This window comes from Ruditapes philippinarum, unplaced genomic scaffold (assembly GCF_026571515.1).
Source record: "Ruditapes philippinarum isolate M1 unplaced genomic scaffold, ASM2657151v2 ctg2351_1_1_1_1, whole genome shotgun sequence".
In the NCBI taxonomy this organism is placed as follows: Eukaryota; Metazoa; Mollusca; class Bivalvia; order Venerida; family Veneridae; genus Ruditapes; species Ruditapes philippinarum.
Genome location: NW_026854825.1, coordinates 245235 through 252451, shown reverse-complemented (window position 1 = coordinate 252451; position 7217 = coordinate 245235).

Below are 7217 nucleotides of genomic sequence, written 5' to 3'. Positions count from 1 at the left end.
GTAAAAAAATATTAAATGTAAAAGTTAATTCATGTAATGTTGCTGTGTATGGTGAACTAGCACGTTATCCTTTATATATTTCAAGATATGTTAAGATTTTAAGATTCTGGTTTAAAATGCTTGAGACAAATAATATCATTCTTAAAAATGTATATAGTATTGTTCTTGAAGACTGTAATAATGGTAAGAAAAATTGGTTATCAAATCTTAAATTGTTATTATGTAATCATGGTTTTAGTGATATTTGGGATTTTCCAGATTCCGTAAACAGTAAACTATTTTTACCAATATTTAAGCAAATGATAATTGATTGTTTTTTACAAAGTTGGCTTTCTGGTAAAGAGAGCAGTCCTGTTTTGTATCTGTATAATCATGTTAAAGATTCTTTTGTATATGAAAATTGTCAAGTACTTTAAGGAAGTATCTTACAAGAATAAGAATATCTTCGCATTCATTACATGTGCAAACTGGTAGGTTTCATAGAAATAGAATTGTTAGAAATGAAATATATTGTTTATATTGTAACCTACATGACGTCGAAGATGAATATCATTTCATTTTAATTTGTCCTTGTTATATTGATATAAGAAAAAAATAAAAATATACTATTATATAAGAATAAGTATGCTTAAATTCACTGATATGTTAAAATCAAACAATAGAAGTATACTTTTAAATTTATCCTTGTATGTACGAGATGCGATGTCTCATAGAAATAATTTAGATATAGTAGATACAACTTAATATATTAATAATTCATCCTCTATATTGATATGAAAGAGACATGTTTAGATCCGATCTTGTGATTTATGTTAGTATGTATTGTAAAATTATTTATTTATGTATGACGATGTATGATTGTACAAGTCAAAATAAAGTATCTGTTCAGTTCTGTTCTGTAATCGATATAACTAGAATTGTTACACCTGGTTAATATTAAATTTGACAACAAAACTGTCACATTAGAAAATGTATTTACAGTGACAAAAACAAATATTTGCATACAACAAATGTTGAAATTTAAATAAATAATACAAAACCCGCCAGTGTAGGACAAGTTTACAAAGTTTTGTGTTTATTCGGGGTAGTTCTTTTTTAATGTAGCAGAAAAAAGTCTTTATATGTCATATTGAGATTTCCTCAATCTTTAAAAATAGAGGATATCGGAACCCCTAAGAAACGTCCAAAACGACAAAAGTAAAAACGTTCAAGGCTAAGTTTGATTGAGTATTTTCATGGAATGTACGGGAATTACAAGCTATCGTCCAAGAACATACTTAACACCGGCTTAAGCAGAATTCATTATTTATTAACATAAAATGGAAATATTATAAACAAGATATTTTTGTTTCGACATTTGATGAAAATTTAATACAAATCACACGTGTCGATATTCAAATCAGTGGTAACTGTTCTGGATATATTAATAAAAATGAACTTATGGCTGATTAACTGGTTAATTTAAAAGAAACAAATATATTGGCAATGAAAGTCTGAAATTATACATTAATTTCCTTACATCTATACTAAAATATTACAATTCATCAATTTTTCTTGTGCACTTTTGTGAACTATTCGTTATCTCCACAGGGTACAATTCATTACTGATATGTACTGTTAGTGATTCAATAATGTATAATGCGACTTTAAGAAAATTATCTACAGAAGTTTATAGGATTGTAGGATTATTGGTCCAAACATACCAAAGCAATATTAGCATTCCTAATAAAAACAGAAATCTATTCAAATCAGGTTAATAACCTTGCCTTTTCTTCAGCGAATGACGCCATTGACCGTATAATATAACATAAAAAACAACAAAGAACATTATCAAGTGTACAGTTTGCCACTAGGAGTGATATTTTATTCACAAGAACAATTTCTAATAGGAAACATTAATTATAATTAACAGTGTGACTTGAAAAAAAAATAAATAATAAAAAACAACAAAAAAAGACAACAGATTACTATAAGGGTATTTTGGAACGAACGACTGAATATTTGTTTGTGTGTAAGTTACTTTTATTCCTGAATTATTTATTTGTAAAGTAACAATACAATGTGAAATACCACTAGCTAACGGCACAAATAATTGGATTGATATTGATCAACTGATTTGTACAATGTACTGCTATTAAAAAAGGGAAAATATCTACAGAGCGTTATAAGATAAATGATACTAGACATCAGCCAGCTAATGCATATTGTCTAATTATTTCTGACAACATTTTTGTTCAACACAGGAACTCGTCTTTAATTCATTGACCGCAAATATTGAAGTCACAAGTCACGTAGCCAGAATTAAAACAAGAGTGTCAAAAGTTGAAATCTTTCTGACATTATAATATTATATAAAAATATAATAAAGAAACTCTCTTAAAAGTTCACCTTAACATTCTTAACATATAAAAATAAAAACACTGTCTAGACTTCCCTTTGATCGACAGTAAATTAAGGCTACAATTGACGACAGTTATACCCAGTCTGTTACCTCTAGCTTTTGCGACATCCATACTTATAAATATAAATACGCCTTCCCCGTATGAACACATTTGCAGATGTTTCCGGATTTCAAATAGCAGCTACAGTTTACTATCAACTATTTTCCTAGATTTAATAATGTTGAATTTTGCTAAAGCCGGACCAGTGAATCGTGAAATATACCTTACAATGCCATTAAAAATTTGATAAATAAATGTATGTTTATGCATTCATCAGCACTTTAAAAAATGTTAACAACAGTTGATTTATCAATATTGCTATACTCGTACTATAAGAACACCAGAATCTAAAAGCATTCGTCATGTAAAGCGAATAAAATATGTAATAACTTGTACATGTTGTGCATATATGAAATAAACAATTCACAATTAAAATGACATTATGCTCATATTTTCATTGTCGAGTTAAATAAACAATATTTTTTAAAAAAAGGTGTCTCTTATTACGGTGATTGACTAATACTTAACAAACAGAGCAATAAAATTGAATGTTACATGTAAATTCCTTTTCCTTCTCCGTTAAAGGGCATCATTTCATTAATTAAACATGTCACCATCTTTATAGGACTTATATATACAAACTGTTCACACGCCTGTTATTCAAAAGTATAAACAAGTTCCCAGACTGTTTTCGTCTTATCTGCCATTGATCTTTGCGGCTCATTTTATGATACTCTGAAGGAAACGATGTATGTTATTCACTACAAAGATCCTTAAAATGAATACGTTTTATCACCCAAAACAAAACGATATCTGATAACAATTATTTTACTTCATGAATAAAATTCATATAAGCACAGTGTCTTGTTGAATTTAAAGAGACAGAAGTTTCATAGACTCAGATGATAACGTGTAATGAATTCGCTAAAAATTCAAATATGTTATAATTTCTAAACTGTAATGCAACGGTGCACTTTCAATTTCCTCATAATAAAATAGGTAACATAATACTTGAAATTGTTTTGCAAACAAATGATTGTGTAATGTAATGTAATTTATAAGCAGTAAACAAGATTAAATCAACCATTGAACTAAAACGTGTTCCCATTTAATAACAACAATAAAAATAAAAACCCCATTAAACCTATCGCACTTTATTTCTATACCAAGTGCTACTTAAATGAGTATTTTTAAATTCCACGTTTTCGAAACTGAATTCCAAATCGATTATATAAGAATCAATACCCAGGAAACAACAAGTATTAATATGTAATACTAGGTGATTAATATCTTATTCACAGGTACAGAAACTATGCATAGAGCTTATTAAGATGAGTTTAAAATGAAAAACAGCGACCAAACGAAATGAAATAATACTTCACAGATTTTTAGACTTTTTTTATAATATCATAGAGAATGTCAGAATAAGACGCAATATCAGTTTTGTTGTTTTCTTTTGTTAAAAGTGTGCATGAATCAGTGAGGCAAAGACATTTGATATTAAATTTCAAAGACAATATCAAAGATCTATAATACTTAAACAGGCCGGCTAAGTATTTTCCTAAATATTTAACATATTCATAGATAGTCACTTCAATATTAAGTAACATTTTTTTTTATTTATTTATAGCAAATTCAAAATGAAATTTATGTTTGTGACTTTCAATCTTAAGAAAATCAATCCAACATAAATATATCTTTTCAATACGCAATTCAACATTCCACTGACATTACGTCTGTTCTAAGCCATAATTAACTTGTCATTTTGAATTTAGTTTTTCTTTCAAGAAATGGAAGGTAGATAACAAAGAAAAAACACAAAATTTAACACAATTCAGTATGATATGAGTTATATGCCTCATGAATTAAACGTGAACATTTTTAAACTAGTTAAATTGAAGTTTCATAATGCCACACAAAGAAAGTTTAAAATCTCCCTGTTTTGTTTCAATTCATATTTCTGTTATTGAAACCTACTAGTTGAAACAAAGAAACATTTAAATATTTCTTCCCAATGTGTATAATACATGTACGTTGGAAAAGGTATTAATTTTCTTTCAAAATGATTAATCCTTAAGGCGTATTTTATATCAACATAAAAGCAAAAGGTAATCTTTGAGTAACAACGGCGATTTCACATAATCAAAGAAAGCTAGTTTAACTTAGAGAGTTAACATATTTTTCATATTTGTTATCAAAATAACATTTCTAAACAAAACTGAAAACGTAATGCGTTACGGGTAAGTCATGCACTTATTCTTTTTTTCTGTTATTGACATAAAAAAGAAATCTAATTGCGATTAAACAATCAGTGTTTTCCATTACAACCCGATTAACAGACATTTGTAATTGCTATTGCAGAATTATGCATGTTTTGCCAAAGATAGGTAATTATAACTATGTGTTTATTTCAAACGTTAGTACTTACATTTTGCAAGTTGTTGAAAGCTGTTGGTCCCATCAATATAAACGCTGAAAACAAAATTATTTAATGATAAGACAATGTTGCAGATAATGTTGCAGATAATTAATTATTTAATTGTATACGTTTTAATTAACGCAATATAGAAAATAAGCTGCTAAACTGATTAAATAGACTTCTGTATTTAACATGCATACTTGTGCCAAATGCGGACAGCTGTTGCCTTCTTATGGTTTGAATATCAGGATTGCTTATTTGTTATTGAAACATAAGTAGGGCTTGTGTTATGAGTTGTTCAAATTTGAATAACGCTATTTTTTGTTCTGTAATGTTGTTCAAGGAAAATAAAAGTTATCTATAATAATTTATAAATTAAATATTTGTGTACTGCGTTCGAATAGTCTTTTATGTTCTAGATAGTTAAATTCTTTATGTTAAGAAAAAGAAAAAAGAAAAGGTATTCGGACATTATGAAGCGAATCGATAACATTAATTTAAAACAGCGATTATTGTTTATCAAAGGATTATTGCTCCACTCAACAATGTGTTGCATTCTAGCAAATGGTGTCCAGTTCAGAGTATTTCCAATAAATAGCTATCCGTTCAGTTGATTAAGCGATACAAAGGTAAATACATTTTAATGGCTTGTGATCGTCAGATAACAATCTGAGGCTTAAGTCTCATTCAACATTTCACATGAACTGGTAAAATTTTGAATTATGAAACAACCGCAGACATAAAATATAAGCGTTTGCTTTTATTTTGAACTATAACGTAAATCTGTAATTCCGGCATATCCCTGAGGTAAAGGACTAAGAATATAACTGAATAAATGTTACCAATGATTTGTCTAGAATTTCTTGAAGATAACATTTATAATAGATGCTTTATGTTATGCCAGACTTTTAGAAGCAACACAGTCTCATTAATGTTGTTATTGTCAAAAAATTGCTTCTCTGCTGTTTCGTTTAAATACTTTCTCTTGAACAAACAGAACATTTCTAAAATTGAATTTGGTCGTTTCTAAGCCATAATAGGTCACATTGAAATTACTTTTATCCCGATGAAAAGACACGTAGAAAAAGAAAAAAGAAAGAAATTGTTTTAGCACATGCATTGTGACATATGTCTTTTAGATATATAAATATTACCCAAAATGTTTTGTACACCAAGCCAAACATTAGAGACAGAAACAGCTTGCAATGTCAAAATAAGAACAAAGCAATGAATGAAATGTTACGCAAATCATTTTAGTCTAACCAAAGAGTTAAAACAAATCTTATATTTGTTGTAGATATTTGAACAATGGAGTTCAATACTTTATATCGTTTCGTGCCGTTCTTTATATGTATATACTAACAATTTTATAAATCACGAAATATTTAATAAGTCAGTACAATTGATATATTGATTATAATTTTATGTTGTTCATTTTATGTAAATACCTACACATGTTATAAAATGATAAAGTACCACATATGACTAAGTTAAAACTATAAATATATGGATAAATTAAAGTTTTGTGCTGTCTATTTTATGTACAATACAGTGTTAATTCGCGAAAGTCATATCTTGATAAAATTCAAGAGAAAACAAATTAATTTACAAAAAAATTTTTAGCTTAATATCACATATTGCAAAAAGTTTTTAAAATTTTTACTAAAAATTTGGGGATTAAGATATCGCAAAAGACAAACATGTAATATATCCAGAAAATTTTATTTTAAAAGTAACTTTACAAAAATTAAAAATTTTCTTTGCAATACAAGTACAGACCCCGTTGGCCTTTTTTTTATCACTAATTATAAATAAAGGAAATTTAAAATTTTTTGAATAGATAACACTAAATTACAAAAAAATTATTTTATCGACACGTACAAAACGTAAGGGGTTAAGTTTTACGGGGCATTCATTATTTTTATTTTGAAAACAACCTTTCTAAACAAAAAGATATAATACAAAACAACACAACAACAACACAAATAACAACAACAAAAAAAAAAAAGGGGAAGCGCGTAATTTTTTTTATGTTAAAACATAAAATACACCTAAGTTGACAAAATATTTTTTCCCAGTCAATCCATTTTAAAAATACCTAATTTTCCCAGGAATTTTTTATTCAAATAAAATTTTAAACAAACCCCACAAATTGCACTTGCCTAACAGCAGGGTAAGTATTCGCGTGTCACTATTTTTATTTTGTGCAAATTTGCGACACTTGCAAGGTTTGATTTATTGTAATGCAAACCCCAAAAAAGGTGACCCCTTTATAAAAAACTCGAAAACACAATTTTTAATTAAAATATAAGACACAATCATAAATATTGCTCTACAGAAATTTATCTCAATTCCAA